The 20,219-nt window shown below is 31.5% G+C and overlaps 1 protein-coding gene across 2 annotated transcripts in view; it reads right to left on the bottom strand.

Annotated features, from left to right (window-relative positions):
• The window catches only part of LOC127731592 (protein piccolo-like), a 42,965-nt gene that overhangs the window by 17,062 nt on the left and 5,684 nt on the right, over positions 1-20,219 (bottom strand). For both annotated transcript variants that reach the window (XM_052240337.1, XM_052240338.1), the window contains exons 2-3: positions 14,063-14,193; positions 4,044-4,081 (exon numbers count right to left, since the gene is read on the bottom strand). The gene's annotated coding sequence lies outside the window, so the exon portion shown is untranslated. The remainder of the gene's footprint in view (positions 1-4,043; positions 4,082-14,062; positions 14,194-20,219) is intronic.

Here is a 20,219-nt window from a genome sequence, read left to right as displayed (position 1 = left end):
CAATGATGCTGATACAGTAAGAGTTTTCATGATGAAGATTATTTTATTGGAAAAGCAGACTATTGATTCAATATGGCTTCCTTAAGAAAAATATTCAATAAATTGATTTTTATCAGCTAGAAAACAGATGAGCAAAAAATATAATTAGCAACATGTGTATTTACAATGCAATTATAAGCACCTCTCTAAAACTCCTGAATTATGAAGTGGGTGGATTGTTCCATTAAAATTGTGATAGTGGGTACAACTGCAAAACCTCTTCAGAGCCTTCGGGATATAGCATCTTCACTCAATGTTATTGGAATATTCTTTATTTTCAGTCTTCACAAACAAATGTTTACTATAAGCGCCAAAATCAGTCTTTCATAAAATTTCTTTCATGGTATATAACTTAATGGGAGTTGTTTTTTGTCAGGAAAATTTTACTGGCCCAGCATTATTTATACTGGCCTACAGGGCTTCAGGGTTTGTGGTTATAGTTGCCAATGGTGATTTTTTTCAAGAGGAATACCCAGATATTTCTTTTTTTCTTTTTTAAGGATACAGGAAATCTTACATTCTTTTGGAAAGAATATGGAATATCTAAAATTCTTTTTCAAGGACATATTTTTTTGAAAATTGGATATCTGGTACCTTTCTAAATAAAAACTTTAAACTGCTTCCATTGCCATCTAAGATCTAGATTAAAAGAAAAAAAAATCACACACAAAAATGTCTCACCTGCATTAATTATTTAATCATCAATAAATTCATAAATTGAGGTGGAGGTTAAGATCAGATGACATGAGGAAATTGACCTTGTTATCACACCTACCAAATATCTGAAAACTTAACCTAATTACTGCAGTATGTAACTATGGACAAGGTCATATACTCCTTTCTACATACCAAGTATAGCTCATCTATCATGCATAGTTAAGTTAGTGAAGAAATTACCTTTGACCTTGAAAACAAATACGCTGACCTAGAGTGGAAACATTGGGTTAATTCAATAATGCATCCCTCTACTAAATGTTTATTTCCTAGTTCAGTGACTATGACTTTGACTATGTGGGGTCTCGATTCTATAAGTTTCCAAGTTCAGTGACTATGACTATGACTTATTGGGTCCTAATTCTATAAGTTTCCATGTTCATTGACTATGACTATGTGGGATCAAGATTCTATAAGTTTCCAAATTCAGTGACTATGACTATGTCTTTGTGGGGTCCTGATTCTATAAGTTTCCATGTTCAGTGACTATGACTATGACTTTGTGGGGTCCTGATTCTATAAGTTTCCAAGTTCAGTGACTATGACGTTGACAATGTGGGGTCCTGATTCTATAAGTTTCCAAGTTCAGTGACTATGACTATGACTTTGTGGGGTCCTGATTCTATAAGTTTCCAAGTTCAGTGACTATGACGTTGACTTTGTGGGGTCACGATTCTATAAGTTTTCAAGTTCAAGGACTAAGACTATGTGTGGTTCCGGTTCTATAAAAGTCTTGAATACATTTTTTTATTGGTATATGTATAAACAAACTCCCCTACATCATATACATTTAATCAATGAACCCATTATCTATGATATCTGTCCCCAAGTCCAATGGCTGTGCATTGATGTATAGATCTCCCCTACTTAAGTATATATGTTTCCAACTCCAGTGGTTATGTATTGATGTATAGATCTCCCCTACTTTAGTATATATGTTTCCAACTCCAATGGTTATGTATTGATGTAAAGAGTTAATTCAATCTCCCGTAACATTACTTAAATATTTGTATTACAATTATCCCACTATTATCTTTACTTAATAAAGAACTTGTCGCATGCCTAAAATATCAATAACTTATTTTATGTAGGACTAAATATATGTAATCTTTATCAGGTTCTTTTGTAATATGTGGGATAGATTTTCCTTGGTGGACATAACTGGTGGATTTAAAATACAACTGTAAAGTCCTGGAAACTATCTTAATTAAATTTGGCATATTTATTTATACCCAAGACCGGTATTTAACATGTTATATCAGTTTTAGCATGCGAAAAAGTAAAATTTGAAGTAGGCAAAATTTTTGGAAGATGACAAAGTATCAGAAGTTTTTCATCCATCATTTATTCAAAGGCAAAATTAATTCCTGATGTTAGCAGATGCTGAAAATCAATATCTGGTATTCTATATATAGCTGACAGTGACAACAAAAATAAAGTCCTATACTGGTAATAAATCCATAGACAAACATATCATGAATTTATCAAGTACAGGGGTCATCTCATAGTCTTATACCATTGACACATAGCAGGGGGTTATCTCAAACCCTATAGTTACTAATAAACATTTGACAAAATTTTGGGGAAAAACATATCATTTTTAAAAAACATTATATTAGAATTGGCCAAAAATTGCTGTCTTTCTAAGTAACTGTGTGTACTCTTAAATCTATATCTTTAGTCTTTTGCCCTTCTGTTTATTTGTTTTTTCTGCTTCAAGTCCATCTAATGAGTCACACCATTTTGAACTTATTTTTTCAATTTGTTTTTAGGTTGTACTATCACATCATTGAGCACTCACAAACAATTCTAATGACATATTCAAAAATATTCCAATGACATATCCAAAATTATTCCAATGACATATCCAAAATTATTCCAATGACATATCCAAAACTATCCTTATGACATACATGTATGTCCAAAAATGTTACAATTATATATCCAAAAATATTCCAATGATTGATAAATTTAATATCATTTAATTAATACATGTATATCCAAAAATATTCCATTGATATCCAAAAATATTTAAATGATATCCAAAAATAATCAAATGATGTATCCAAAAATATACCAATGATGTATACAAAATTATCTTACCTCCTATACATTACTAGGAATATGTATTGGTTAAAAGCAACCGTGTGGAGACCGTGTATATTTCATATGGGGTTAGTAGGTGGGTCTTCTTTCAATACACGGTTAGCAGTGAAGTTACTTCCCTTTATAAAAACAACAGGGTGTTGAGGAAAAATCTGAAAGGTTTCAACAGACGAAGAAGATGATGATGAACGATTGAAATAAATCCATAAAACACATTTAACATGTTTAAAGCTAACAAGTTGTTATTGTTGGCATTTGTTTTTGTATAGACCAATGGCAGTAGGTTCTTAATACTAACAGTATTGAAGACTTGATCACTTTGATAGGCCACTAGTCTAAATATCACATGTTAAGAGGGTCGGTAAGATATAAATTCGTTACACAGAGTGCTTAAGTGACCTAACACAATATATATTGGGTCAGTAAATTCCATATGGCGTGAGAGCGAAGAAGCGCTCTCACCCCATATGGAATTTACTGACCCCATATATATCGTATTAGGTCACTAGCACACTATGTAACTAATATCATTGTACTGACTGATACATCCAGCAATATTCCAATGAAATATATATTCAAAAATATTCCAATAACATATCGAAAAATATTCTAATGACATATATCCAAAAATATTCCAATGACATATATCCAAAAATATTTCATTAACTCTTGACACAGAGATATGTATCTCCTGTATGTGTATGTAATTATGGCAATATAATGCAAATATTGAAATTAAAATGGCAAAAATTTAACATGCTTGAAACAAAAAATGAGCAGTCAAAATTGTTGTCAGTATTTCCATATATTTTGAAGGTAACCATTGTTAACTTGTAAACAGTCGAGATCCCCACCCCTAAACCATATATATTCTTGATGGGACAATAAAACAAATCAAATCAAATTGAGGGGGAGTCCCCTGGGGTCACCCCACCCACCCCTTTTTTTTTTGAAAATTTGTAAACGGTCAAGATCCACACACAATCAAACAAATCAAATAAAAAATAAAAGGTGAGTCCCCTGGGAAATTAACAAGCATCAAATAAATTAATGCTTTAATTATTTGTTGTTGCTCATCTTGAAGTTTACTAAAATATCTTAAACCATGATTTAAAACTTTCACATGATGATACACATATATGGGAAGCACCTGTCTGTCAGTACACCTGTTTCTGTGACCTTACCTGATATCAATCTGATCTTCATCTGTCATCATTCACACCTGTAAATTATACAGGAAGTTCGTTAAGATCAGGTAAATATATTTGAAGTACATGATATAGTCCTTGTAGCAAGTCCTTCAACTAATGCTTACTAAATGCAATAGAAATGTATTACCCTTCAGTATTTAGTCATCCCCCTCCCCCTTTTTACCTAATTAATTAGTTTTGGTAGTTTGAATACAATTTCAATTTGTGATGGATTTCTGAAATATTTAAACCACAAGTTTCATAGTTGATGCCATATCCATTTTTTGTGTTTTGTATCTGTTTTTTGGTTTGCACTGTCTGTGTTCAAATTGATTACCTTTGTTGTATTTGTCCTCAATGCTTTTCAACTTTGTACTTTATTTTGCCTTTTTAACTTTTTTTATTCAAGTGTCACTGATGAGTTTTTGGTAGACAAAACATGAAACTGGCGTACACAATTTAAATCCTGGTATCTATAATGAGTTTATTTACTATCAGATATTATTGAACTGAAAACAAGGACATTTTTGTTGTCCATAAACATGATAAAAGCTATCATCAATCTCAATAATTAATTTTCCATTACTGTTAATCTGAGGATAACTGTATTCTACACATTATTCATAATTCATTTACCACTTGTCCATAAGATAGGAAATAAATTGTGCATTCATTATTATTCGTGGGATACCAATTTTCGTGGAATTCTTTGGTACAGGTTAACCTTGAATTGAAATGATCAACGAAGAACATTTTTTCTCTTTAATTATATGCAGAATTTTGTAAAACTACACAATCAAATATCCATGAAAATACATTTTTTCTTTAATCCACTAAAAGTGATACCCATGAAAATAAATGAATCCACAGTATTCTCTTTTATTATTTTTTTTCTTTCAGTATAAAGTAAGGAGATGTGGTATGACTGCCAATGACACATCTCCACCAAACTCAAATGGATGTTAGCAACTATAGATCACTACACCGCCTTCAACAAAGAGCAAAAGCCATAATGTATAGTCAGCTTTAAAAGGCTCTAACATGACAAAATGCAAAACTATTAAAACAAGAAAACCAAAAGCTTAATTTAAGACAAAACACTAAATAAAAACAAACATGACAGACAGCAGTCAACAACAACCACTGAACTACAGGCTTCTGATCTTGGGACAGTCACATACAGACAGCAACCAACTACAACCACTGAATTACAGGCTCCTGATGGGACAGACACATACAGACAGCAACCAACAACAACCACTGAATTACAGACTCCTGATGGGACAGACACATACAGACAGCAACCAACTACAACCACTGAATTACAGGCTCCTGATAGGACAGACACATACAGACATCAGTCAACAACAACCACTGAATTACAGGCTCCTGATGGGACAGACACATACAGACAGCATCCAACAACAACCATTGAATTACAGGCTCCTGATGGGACAGACACATACAGACAGCATCCAACAACAACCACTGATTAACAGGCTCCTGATGGGACAGACGACACATACAGACAGCAACCAACAACAACCACTGAATTACAGGCTTCTAATCTTGGGACAGACACATACAGACAGCATCCAACAACAACCACTGAATTACAGGCTCCTGATGAGACAGACACATACAGACAGCACAGCAACCAACAACAACCACTGAATTACAGGCTTCTGATCTTGGGACAGACACATACAGACAGCATCCAACAACAACCACTGAATTACAGGCTCCTGATGAGACAGACACATACAGACAGCAACCAACAACAACCACTGAATTACAGGCTTCTAATCTTGGGACAGACACATACAGACAGCATCCAACAACAACCACTGAATTACAGGCTCCTGATGAGACAGACACATACAGATAGCAACCAACAACAACCACTGAATAACAGGCTTCTAATCTTGGGACAGACACATACAGACAGCATCCAACAACAACCACTGAATTACAGGCTTCTGATCTTGGGACAGACACATACAGAATGTGGCGGGCAGTGGCAGCTTATGGAATTATGCCCCCTTTTAAACATCCTTGATCCGCCCCCTCGTGGGGTTCAACATGTTTGTTTATGTTTATTCAAATGGTCTTATGTTTATTCAAATGGTCAGCCATATTGTTTTTTCCAGCCACATATTATTTCATATACATTGTAACTATCAACATAAAGTTATGCAACTGAGAAATAACTTCAAATGCTGAAATGAAAAGATGTATTCTACTTTTTGGACTCATATAACTTGATCTTAATAATACATGTACTTTAAATACTGTGGACTCATTTATTTTCGTGGGTAACAATTTTAGAGGATTAAAGAAAAGTTGTATTTCCGTGGATATTTGATTTTTTGGTTTTACAAACCTATAGAAAATTTATACTTCATTGAAAACATAAGTTCATGGTTCACCTAGCGGTACTTAATCCACCAAAATTCAGGTATCCCAGGAAAGATAATGAATTAACAGTACATGCACATTTCTATCTATGAAGAATGTAGAATTTTTCTTATAGTATGTCTTAAAGAAAATTAGACATACATCAAAGCATTAAATTCTTATGACCTTTGACAGGGTTTGGTCTAAAAAAAACTAGAAAGAATAAAACTCTAAATTATATTCTTGATCTTCTTACCTTCCATAAGAAATCTCTGAATCTCCAATGTAAACGACCATTTTGATAAATGAACTGTTTAGTAGTATATATTTACCTTGTGAAATAGATTACAGGTGTCAATCAAAATATATACACCTGACATTATAGGTAACCTTACACTAAGGTGTACAAAACATTTACCTAATCTTGTATGTTATAACTGTTACCTAATAAACCAGGTAATTATGCAATATTTACGTTTTTATGAACTCAGCTGTAAAACTAATTAACCCAATCCTCATATAATTGATTTAAGTCATAAATTAGATTTTTAAAAGAAAAAATATACTTATTGAACTTGCACTTTTTAAATTTACCTATGAGTTAATACTTTATCAATATATATATGGAAAGTAGGAACTATAAGTGCTGGCTGATTGGTGTAGGTGATGTCTATAAGCTATAAAGTGGTAAATTGGTATTTCTTTGAGAACCAATAAAACGGTTAATTGGTTTTGTTATAGTAACCCAAACCAACCATTTTATCTGTAACAAAGCACATCAATTAACCATTTTATTGCTTCAAATACATGAATACACCATATCTCAGATCCCACTTTCTAAACATTAATTAATAAGCTTCTAAAATAAGTTAAAGTCTAAGACAAGTTCTAAATAAATTCCCCAGAATCTATCACTATTAAAAACACAAAAGTCACTTTATACATTTCGTGTGTCTGAAGTGCTCTTCTTGATTTACCCTCAGGAATGCTGAAGGCCAAACATTTGAAAGCCAAGGATGTATAATATCTAAATTTGTGAGGAGCTTTACGACCAAGGGAAACTAAAAAATAGTTAAATTCATTTTAGATAAACTTAGCCCAAGGGAGTTGGTATCTTACTTTCTTAATATTTTCCTTATTTATAAACAGAGAATTTAAGATAAATGAGGAATGTGTCCATGGGACACAGATGATGCCCCCGCTTGCATATCATATAAATTTATAAACGGACATAGCTGAAGAATGGTAAAAGTGACCCTACCCAAATTTGAACTTGATCTGAGTTTTGTGGTAATAAGTATTGTGTATAAGTTTCATAAAATTTGGTTGAGGTAAACAAGTTAGAGAACAGAAACGATAAATTCGACAATTTTTCTATTTGTAAAGGGGCATAACTCTAGAATGGTTAAAGTGACACCACCATAATTCAAACTTGATCTGTATTTTGTGGTAATAAGCATTGTGTATAAGTTTCATAGCATTGGTTGAGGCAAACTAAAGTTAGAGAACGGAAACGAAAAATTCAGCAATTTTTCCCTTTGTAAAGGGGCATAACTCTAGTACGGTTAAAGTGACTTCAACAAAATTCAAACTTGATCTGTATTTTGTGGTAATAAGCATTGTGTGTAAGTTTCATAGCATTTGGTTGAGGCAAACTAAAGTAAGAGAACGAAAACGAAAATTCAGCAATTTTTCCATTTGTAAAGGGGCATAACTCTAGAACGGTTAAAGTGATGCCATCAAAATTCAAACTTGATCTGTGTTTTGTGGTAATAAGCATTGTGTATAAGTTTAATAACATTTGGTTGAGGCAAACTAAAGTTAGAGAACAGAAACCAACTTTGGGACGTACACACAGAGGGACAAGGGCAAAACTTAATGCCCCCTCGGCTACGGCAGGGGCATAAAAAGAGTGTTATAAATCATGTCAGTACGGAAATATTTACTATTTATTAAAATTATATATAATACTGCTGACTTTATGACCCTTAACGTTTCATGCTATAGAAATTAAAAATGTATGATATGGGGAAAATCAGAGTTCAATATTTTTCGAAGGATATCAATTCTATCCATCCTTACTAGATTTTATCTCAGTCTTCACTTCCTCTATTTAAGATAGAGAACTGAAAACAAAATAAAGAGCATTCCTAAAGAGATCAATTTCGTTTTGTATGCAATAAAAAATCAAACAACTTTAATATTTAGTCTAACAAAAGATACTTCAAATTCTCAAGAAGGAAATGAAACTATGGCCTTTTTATAACATACCTGTGTTTTTATGTACATCTAAACCAACTCTCAAGCTCACCTGTCACAGTTTATAATAACGGGAGATTTAAACTTCAACAAATATTGACAACAAAGAATTCTGTAAATAAATTATTATCAATGCTGTATCCTGGATGACTTTTGATGGCATTTAAACAACAGATTTGTAAATACTTGCATGGGGAAATATCATGGGAAGATGAATTATCATATTCAATCACAAAATAAGATGTAACAATAGATTCTATGTTATCTTGGAAACTTTATATATATATGTAGCTAACTAATTGAAACAATTAATACTGTGTGACTCAGGCAAAATCAATAAATGAAGCTTTTCTTTGTTTGAAATGAAGTAAAATTTTTAAAACAGTTTTTAACATAAATTAACTACACAATGTTCATTCTTCACAATAGACATATTTATACTGGCATGCCATACTTAAAGTAAATCAAATTCTTGTAAAATTTTGGGTCATAATATTAAACATTTGACAAATGTTTGATGTCATAATTAAAATGTGATTTTAGTATGACGCCAGAAGGTTTTTTGGAGACAGATCAATCATTCATAGCCAATTCAGTTAAATACCAAAAATGGTAAATTTTTCTATTAATGACAACCCCTACAGACCACATGGCCATAAAAAATATTTGTTTCTAAATGAATCAAGTGATTTTAACTTTATTTATCATTCTAAATGGATCAAGTCATGAAGGCCAATGAACTTGTGGAAAGGTTTTAAACTTTAACACAGAGGAAATTGTTCTATTGAAGAACACAGAAATGGAAAATGGTTTCTAAATTTAAAATAAACAGCTGTTAGTTAAGCTTGCATGAATAAAAGTGATTCAGGGTAAACGTCAATGATATGGAAACCTGACAACACCTATAAACAAAACAACTTCTAGAGGTGACATCTAGAGGGCAACATCTAGAGGGTGACATTTAATTAGAGGGTGCTCCGGAGAGGGTGACATTTTTTAACATTAATCAGGTGTTTCTTAAAGTTGATATTTTGTCTCACTAAAACAAATGACTTTGGAAAAGTAAAATACACATTTATTTAAATACATTAGAAAGGTTTCATGGTTTTTAACTTAAACTCACTGTAGAACTTTTTTTTTTGCACTGTCATTTGTCAATCTGCCATTATTGTCTTCTTTTTTTTTTTTCTTATTCTTGAAGGCAGTATATAGACTTGTAATCAGGTAATTGTTTACCTCTTTGTCCTTTGGTCTAGTGGATTGTTGTCTCATTGGCATTCGTACCAAATCTCTTTATTCTTAGAGTAAACAATATAAAATGTATTAAGGGGATTTGAAAAGTACCTGGTAAATGAGTCAGGGGGCAAGGGGGGCTATTGCTCTTCCACTTCCAATAGTGGGGGGCTATGATTTATAACTGCCCCCTACTTTTTGGCAAAATAAAAAAATATTGAAAATGAGGAAGAATGAAAGAAGACAATGACTAACTCCTAGACTTTAAGACTTTGCTTTTCACTTTCAAAAATTGCACCCCCCCCCCCCCCCCCTACTTTTCAGTCCACTCCTACTAACCTGAAGGTGACAGATTTTATCACATAAAATACACCGTACAATCCTATAAAAAGTTCATTGTTTAGTCTACTTATAAGTTATATGTTTTATCAATGGGTCTATTTGTTTGTACATTGGAAATGATACTGCTTCATTTTGATAACTTTTGTATTATTTTAGATAATCAATAACTAGATGTACAGTTGTATGTACACATATAAACAGATGGTACATTAGGCTCAATATTATCACCCAGCTTATCCTATTTAAGTATGTTTAATACTTTTAAGTACTTTTTTATTTTTATTGTGTTTTATTCATAAAGAGAATATGATACACCATATATGTAGTCAGTAAGAACATGCTCAGTAAAATTTACATAAAGCCATCTTTTTTCAATAATGATTTTGTGTCATGAATTGATACTCTTGATGTCCTTTCTCTTTCATTAAATCATAATCAACATTTAAATTAGAACTTTGAAAGGTAACCTTCTGCAAAAAAGTTAATTATCTCCCCTTTACCATGTTCCACCAGTACCTAAGGTTATATTCCTTTATACACGTTCTTCGGTAGTATTCTTCAATTGTAATTGTATAAAGTTTGATTACCTCCCCTTTAACATGTTGTACCAGTACCTAGATAATATTTCTTTATACACATCCTCCGGTAGTGTTCATCAACTGTATAAAGTTTCATCATTATTTTATCATGATCATGTTTGTTCATCATCTAAGGAGGAGTTACGCCTACCGGAGACTATCACAACATGTTGCTATATTGAAGTAAGATCAGTTATCTCCCCTTTTAATTTGTAGGACCAGGATTATATTCCTTTGTGCATCCTTGTTAGGAATCAGAGAGAAACAACTGAATTCATTGCAAAAGAGTAAATTATTTATCATAGGTGCTTTTAAAAAATGTAAGCAATGAAAAATGAAGACACATAAACTTGAACACAATAGAGCGTTTGACATAGTGGAAATAAATTTTCATTTTTTGTGTTGATGGGTTTTTGTATCAGTGTCAACAGGTGCAGGATTCAGGCAGCGGCAACCCTATGGGAAAGAAAGAAAAACAAAGAAAAAAAAGAACGTAATAAAGGTAAAATTGCAGCCAATTTTGTGTCAAAAATAAGGTCTTCTAATTCTTATTATCTGGAGCGTGCCCATCCAAACATCGAAATATGGATCTGCATCTGGTCATATATCCCAATCTCATTATATTCTGACATACATACAAGATTTGATGTTTTTCTATATGGTATGGATCTGTTTACATTTGAATGAACAAAGATTTTACTTTCAACTGATGTTACCTTAAACCAAAGAAACCACATACCCCAAAACAATTTATATCAACATTTCAACAAACCCCCACTCATTGAAGTGAAGTTTAAACAAAGATGATATAAAAATTGAAGTAAAACAAATAAATGTGGTAATTTATGATATAATAAATGTTAACCCGATCACCTGTATACTTTAAATTACAATCAACAAACATACAAAATATATCGGTCCCCAGGTAATCAATTATCGTGGAGAGTATGTACAAAATACTGTGTCATACTGTGGTTGACGGGTACATCACCGAGGGGAATATTTGTGATCTTTGTGTACTTTGTCATACGGTTTTTAAGAGGTATATCTTGGAGGTGAAGATTGTTTATCTCGAAATATTTATTTTCACTGTTCAATAATTGAAATATGCTGCGATAGAAGAGATAAATTCTTGTACGTTGACGACAATTTGATTTTCTGGGGGGAGCCCGGCGGATGATTCTGAAAATGAATGTCCTGGCCTGGTAAGAGCTGAAATAAATAACTTTGTGCAAGACAGGATGAAAATGAATAATCTGCTACAACTAAAAAATTGAGCTTGTGTAAAAACAGAATGAAATGAATAGTTAATCACCAAATATTCCTCCAATGTTCAATACATAATACACATGTGTCATGTTCATGCTAATGTGACCTCCAACTAACTTGAACTACACTGTAAACTACCTCAAAACAAAACGTTTACCTGATTTGGGATGGACAGACGGAGACAGACAGACAGAAACACAGACACCCACAAACCAGAAATCATAACTTAATAATAATACAACACAAAATTTAAGAATACACAATAAGTGGGTGGTCATTGGTGATAGTTGATTGTTTCTACAAAATGAGTTAATACCCTAAATTCCTGTCATAAATTAGGTGGCAGTGATTGTATAAACCTGATGGGTCATTATACAAAAATCTTTCCTGCTTGTCTGACAAAAAGGTATTATATGACCACACATTAACAGGAACAACACATCACTTATCTCTAAGAGGATTTAAATGTTACTTCAACTTAGCTGTCAACTTTCATTTCCTAATTTAAACTGTAAACCATAGCAGTTATAATCTTTACTACAAACCTTAAGTAAATAAAGCATAGAAAAAAAAATACTTTGGATCTAACAAAGGGAAATCGTTTTTGTCAAGAATTTTCAACAAAAATAACATTTCATTATTTTCAATGCACATCTAGTAACCTGTTTAAACTCTGGACAATCTATAGCTTGGCATGATGAATGGGGGCTTGTTTATAGTATAGCAGTGTATTGAATCTAACTTTTATTGGGTTGCTGTCTCAATTCCCCGTTTCAGAATCTAAAGGACTATGGGTAATCTCATTGTTCGTAAACCAAAATGAAAATAACGGTACGTCATTGGTTGAATTTCAATTGATTAGGATATTTTAAACCAATCACAACGTTTTGATGTACAATATTAAGCATGTTATCCAGAATGCATTAGATTCTGAAACGGCGAATTGACTTTTACTACTGAATCTCCTTTTCATTTCTATCTATATCTCTTCATGTCTGGTATTCTGGCCAATTTAAGTCTTGTCAGATACTGGTCAATTTAAGTCAGTCATTTACATGGACAATGTCCCTACAAACTTATATTTGCTCCACAAATAAACGTGACATAAATTGAATAAATCTGAAAAAATGAACCCAAACAATAAAAAATAAAATCTAGAACAATGAGCAATAAATGAACTATTTCAAAATTTGGTCATGAACAACATGGATACAATCAGACAAAATTCCTTTGTACAAAAGTATTACAATGGAACAAGATCTTTCCTATATCTACCATAACATCTGACCATAATGTCATGACACCGTAATGTCACGACACCCGTAAAGTTTTCAACAGGACAAAGAAAAATATAGCCTTGTCATCTAATTCTAAATTAATACAATAATTCCCATAGATTAATTTTTTTGGACCATGTTTTTAACTTGTTAAATAACCTTACTATAATTAATATTTTTTTACTTAATGACCTGAAAAATTACCTTACACCACTTGACTTTTTACGAAAGATATTAAACGTAAAAGAAGGATGGTAGCAAAGTGAATTAAATTCTCTTCAATACAAAGGAGAAAAGATATGTTAAATAATCAGACGTCAACATGACACGCTATAGTAGGATAGAAAAAAGAGTATAACTTTATTTATACATCACCAGAGTGTCATATTCATGTCTTTTCTCTTTTGTACTAAAGGGAATTTAAGTCACTTTGTAAGTTCCTTCATTTATAATTATCATGGGGAGAGATGCAATCAAGTCTAAGGAAGAATGGGGGTAAGGTCAAGACAAGCAGTTGAAATAAGCTTGACCGTATCCACAGAACCAAAGAATATCCAACAAATAACTTCCCCCCTTTTTTTTTATCTACATCTTATACCTCTCACTTAATGGTAAAAAAAGAGAATATACTAAAAGGATGACATATTTAATTACTTACAATCAATTAGTCAGTATACAGCTGGTATATCCTATGCTTGTTATATGTCCTCAAATATCACTGAATAATCCAATTAGTTACGAATCTCCACATCTGTTAAACTTCTGTGTCACAAATCTCCATGAGGGCATCTGAGGAACAAAGGATATCAAATATTAGATATGTATGCTAAAAATAATAACTTAAATTCTAGAGTACTTTTTCAATGTTTTTTAACAAAGTGGTAACTGTACTGGGTCAATAGTATAAATACACAAGGACCTTCTCAATACATATTTCCAACATAACAATCTTCCCTTTAATAATGTAAATAATTTGTTGTTACGGTTAGGCGGACCTTTCTTTGTTTGTAAAAGTAACCGACTTTACCTTGGGTATTATCCTATTTAAATGCTCTCTTTCTGTCCTCAGTCGTGTTTGATCTTAGAGGTACCTGTAATTTAACGTTTATAAAAACCGCAGATTATCAATTAACACGAGATTACAGATAAACGAGTAAATAAGGAAAAGTTAATTCTCATTTCTTCTTTGTCTCTTTTTTTGCATCGTCATTATTACAGAATCAACAGTATTGATGTTACGGTGAAGAAACAGGTGTCTTTATATACACAGAGGGTGTATAAAAGGCACAGAGGGTGTATAAAAGGCTGTACCAATGGCAGCATCATATGGCATTAAGTCAACAAGAGAATAATGAACAGTTGTAATTTAAAGTGGTCATATTTTGTGCCTGTACCAACTAAGGTTATCTGGTCCTTATTTATTGTTGCTTCCCTTTGTTTGTAACTCAATATTTACGGAGGGGTCAGTCAGTTGATGGTGGTTGATGTAGACTGTTAATTGTACCGTATACGTATAAACCTATATCTATGAATTCATACATCTACAGTTGAACTCTCAGACTGTCTAAATAAAATGCATAAAAAATATTACATAACTATAAGATTTTATAGATACACTATAATTCTATCTTCAGATATTAAGATATACATTTTGTAATAATTTTTCATTGTTCTCAATATATATGTATAAATAAGAAGATGTGGTATGAGTGCCAATGAGACCACTCTCCATCCAAGTCCATGGTGACCTCCTGGTAATGATGGTTCATTATTCTCAATAATATATATCTTCTTTCTGCTAGTAATAAATTTACTTCCTCATAATATAATGTCATTCTTCTTGTAAAACCAGAGAAAACAGAGAGACTCCTCCCCCTTTCCCCACAAATTATGATCTTAGACAAAATATCCCTTAACAGCCCTCTTACAATTAACTCTTGATATTATCCCATCTTGGCAAACACTCCCATCATTAAAAGAAAATAAAATTACTTTATCTTCAGTTAAAATTCTTTCTTAAATGAAGCATTAAATAAAAAACACAGTGTTTTTTTCTTCACTTTCACCTTTCAGTACAGTATAAAAACTATAATTATAAGATTAATAGAAGATGTGGATAAATGTAAGTATTAGGTTCAAATCCAATTGGATGTATCTACTTTACACCAAGTTATTGTGGATAAGGCAAAAGGATAGATTTCAATACTTTAGGAGAGGGCCTTTCAGCACTTTGATATTTGATATTTTATTGTAAAGTATGATAAATGCAGGATATCTAATTACATTTAAAGGCAACTTGGTGTAAAAGTGACAACAGTAAGATCTACTGTTATGTTGTTATATACACTTTGTTGCTGTAGAAATAGTCTTATATAGTTAAAGAGTATGCTGTGGAAAAGTGCCTGGTATCATTCTAAAAATCAGATATCCTGATGCAAGCAACCCTTCCATCTTGCCCACCCCCTCCTCTCCCTCTACACTCTGACAAGCTCAATAAATTCCGAATTCCTCTGAATTTTTTTAACCAGATAAAAAATAATTTCTTCAAAAGAAAAATCTGCTTATGAGAACACATTGAATAGGTTAGTTAACTTTTCTCTTATTATTAAAAGTCCAGCCATTCAGGAATATGAAATATTTGAAGATAAAAAAACTTTTAAATAATTTATCTAACAATATATATATTGAGTCTTATCAATCTTTTCAGATACCAATTCAATTCTTTCCAGGCCTAGCAGCATAGTCTATGAAATAACTGCAAGGTATTATCTACCCTTAATAATTTTAATATTCTAAATCAGTAATATCCCTGAAAACAAGTGTAAGTGGAGTGAAGGGCGTAACATGTATTTCTTAAACGTGATTATTTATCATGCATTTTAAGATATTTTATGTTATTTAAGTTTCAACAAAAAACTTGTTTCAATATAATTTCTATGTCTATGTGGTTTAAGTAGATATACAATAACAGAAGATGTGGACTATTAAACCTAACATATCCTTCTTTCTTTAATAACCATTTATGTCAATGATCTGAAACAGCAATCTAACAACTCCATAAAACTTAAATAAAAAACATCTAGAGGGTAACAGCCATTAAGTTTTTTTTTTTTTTTCATGACAGTCTTATCTATGAATTCTTATCAATAAATCATTGTTCAGTTTGACCAGGAGATATACTGACCCCTACTAAGTAAATAAACCAACTAAAGTTAACTTGACTGGTTTGGCTGTAGGCTAACGGTATACTCTACAGGTATCAACTTCAGTTAACTTTAATAGAAAATGTGTATCAAATTCTACCTAAATGATTAAACAGGGAACTGGAGTACATATGAATGAGAAAGCAACACAGTTAGTTTTATCACTCGCATGTACATGTACTTGTCCCATGTCAGAAACCTAAGGATGGTTCTAGGGGAGAGCCGAATGAGAAAGCAACAAAGTTAGTTTTATCACTCGCATGTACATGTACTTGTCCTATGTCAGAAACCTAAGGGGGTTCTAGAGTGGAGCCTAGGGGAATGTTCCCAACTATGGAGCTTCATTGAAGTTACAAAATTGATATTAATGCCTTTTCTTCACCATTACAGCATGATATGTAGTTACCTGCTCAATGTCCAGCAGTGAATATTTCAAGCATAATTAAGAACAGTCTATCAAAACACCCACAAGTGACACCTAGATGAAACATGATCCCTAAATGACACTTCAAAATCACATTTATAAAATACTTTCTCTCATTTTTCTTACAGCAAAGGAACATTTTTGTGTTTACACTTCTGTTTGACCAACTACAATAATAATTAAGTAATAAATATAAATTGTAAAATACAACCTTTAAGTGAACTCAGTATGTCCAATGTATTTATTGACAAATTATAAAGAGTCTTTGTTGTGGCTTAAATCATAAAGAACAGATGTGGTCAGTGATGCAGAACAGTGTTCAATAAACTGTGAAAATATGTGTATTGATTTTATTTAATGTGGGGTGGGAGGCATCACTACATAAAATGATTACAGAATGACTTCAGGCCAAAAGAATATAATATTTAGTAGTCTTGGTGAAAAATATCGTGAATTGGGTTTTAATTTACACTCTAATGAAAAATGCTTGTTAGGTTCAGCAAAATAAATAAATGTATTTTAAAATGAGATTAAGGTATATAGAATAAATTAAAGCTACTGGTATTTTTGAAAACCAAGATTGTAAGAACATTAAAATGTTTTTCTTAACCTTAGTCAAAGATTAGTACTAAGGTCAGGTTATCCTTTTGAAAGATTTACATAAATAGTATTATAATGTCCAATAAAAATTCCACTAGGCTTTGCATTTTCTTTGTACATGTCAGTGTTCTCCTCAGAAATTTCTTATATCATCCTAGTAAACAGGAAATTATGAAATACCAACTTGTTTCTAGAAATTATAGTATCACATCCATAACACAATTTATAAGAAAATCATTTTAGATAGAATCACATCCTAGCAATATACCATCACATTACCATGATGTACTATCAGACACAAATCATAAAACTTTTCTAGTACTTTTAACAGGGCTGACTATGCAGTATGGGTTTTGTTCATTGTTGAAGGCCGTATGGTGATCTATAGTTGTTAACTTCTATGTCATTTGGTCTCTGGTGGAGAGTTTTCTCATTGGCAATCATACCAAATCTTCTTTTTTTTTTACTTATTATGATTTATAAAAAAAAATATTGAGATGTTTCAAAACCCTGGAGCTAACTTTCCCAGCACATGTATATAAAACATTTTATATCTGAAGATTAAAGAAAACAGATAGTGCATCTGTGTTGAGGGAGAGAGGATTTTGAATGTTTACTGTATGTTAGAAATCATGACATACAATGGTCTCATCTTAATAAAGAAAGGTGAAGTACATATTGGTCAGTGTACTCTGAATTACACATAAAGCTCTGTACATGCTGTATCTCTCCTTCAAGCACAATTTTCCATTTATATCAATCAATAATTTACATAATTTCATACCATCCATGTCTGTTTAATTGGATTGATCACAGTTTTGTCTCCAGGACTGGTAATTAAATATTAATAATAGGCCATTAATATTTCATTTTAAGTTTCTTAGATCAGTTGTTACATAATTCCAATGCCTTTTGCTGCTTTTATCATATTTACATGATTTACAGAAGCGTTTACCAGTTTGTTTTATCTAACATATTGATATGTGATTGTATTTTGTATATATTTACCTCTTGTTTTACATGTCAATGCGACAGAGTGTTTTTAAATAAAGCATATTGTATTGTATTGATAGGCTATAAAGAACATAAGGTTTTAATGGCTGTCACATATTTATTGCTAGAAGGCTTTAACATGTTTAAAACAGAGATACAGATGTTGACTGGTTTATTAAATTTTTTTTTACTGAATTTTATAACAAATAAATAATTTGAAATTAATCATTGATGTAAAAATGAAAATTAACATAAAACCAGTATTTTATAGACAACCTGTCAGTGATGAATATTTCTTTCACTTAAGATTAGTTTCACTTTAGTCTTTAATCAAACTCACCTTTTAAATTCCAATCGCATTGTATACTTTTAATATTTCAAAGAAGACAAGATATAACAATTTTTTATCGAATTTATGAAACAAATGATAGAAGATATATATTCATGATATTGAAGCACAATGGATGCAAAGGCTAATTACTATTTTGCTGTTTTGAGTCAGAATTTAAAGTGAATACCATTAAATGTGTATTAACTGATTAGGAATACTTAAACTTTCATTTGTAAAAAGATATTATGATGTCATGTTATTGTGACATCAAATTATTATAATGTCATCACATAACCAAGGCTCTAAAGTATAAAATCTAAACGGTTTGTGAAAAGTGACTTACCTACCATGTAGTTTAGAAAGATAATAGAGATACTGAAGAAGGCCAGTGGTTGAACGTCTTGTAAATGGTTTATTTACTACAAAAATGGAATTTCTTCAGAAGAAAAAAACTGAATTAATTAATCTTTCAAATTTGTCCATTTACTAAAAAAAAACTTCCTGATTTAACAATACTTTAAAATATTTCTTGCATTTTAAAGTCTTTTTAACACTGTTTAAAGACCATCCATAAAATTATGTAAATTCATTATATTAGAGGAACTTATTGAAGACAATTTTTCATGACAGAAAATATTAAGTGTTTTATAGTGTTGATTATGTTTCTACTTTATACGACAGCTTTAAATTTCAATTTAAAATCTTCTATTTATCCTTTTGTTGTCAGTTACATGGATAATAGCAAGATTTTTTAAAGTATAATTACTGTTTATTAATATCTTAATTTAATCACACAATAAAACCCTTTCTAAGTTTTTTATTTTGTTATCAAATCATTCCCCAGCTGTTAGTTGTTACCATATTTGATATTGACCATTAAATCAATGGACCATAAAATCAATAGATTAAATCCTAACCCAGACCATGTTACCACATATACATTGACACTCATTATGTAATCATTATATACATTTATGTATCCACTGGTCAAAACAATCATAAAATGGCCCAATACACAATAGCCTCAGAGATTCATTCTTTGTTCTTTTTGTTAAAGGTCCTATTCAAACAGTCAAAACTTAATGAGCCTCTATTCTTATAGTTTTATCATAAGTCACAAATTACATTATTTATTCTTATTCAAGAAAATTGCAAGATTTAACAAATGTGCTGGATATTTCCATGTAAAATATCAATGGGTTTCGATGGAACATCAATAGTTTCCAGATACTTGTCCTTCATTTTTTACCAATACAGGTTATAT

Source organism: Mytilus californianus, unplaced genomic scaffold, assembly GCF_021869535.1.
Source record: "Mytilus californianus isolate M0D057914Y unplaced genomic scaffold, xbMytCali1.0.p SCAF_20, whole genome shotgun sequence".
In the NCBI taxonomy this organism is placed as follows: Eukaryota; Metazoa; Mollusca; class Bivalvia; order Mytilida; family Mytilidae; genus Mytilus; species Mytilus californianus.
This window is presented reverse-complemented; position numbering and strand designations above follow the sequence as displayed.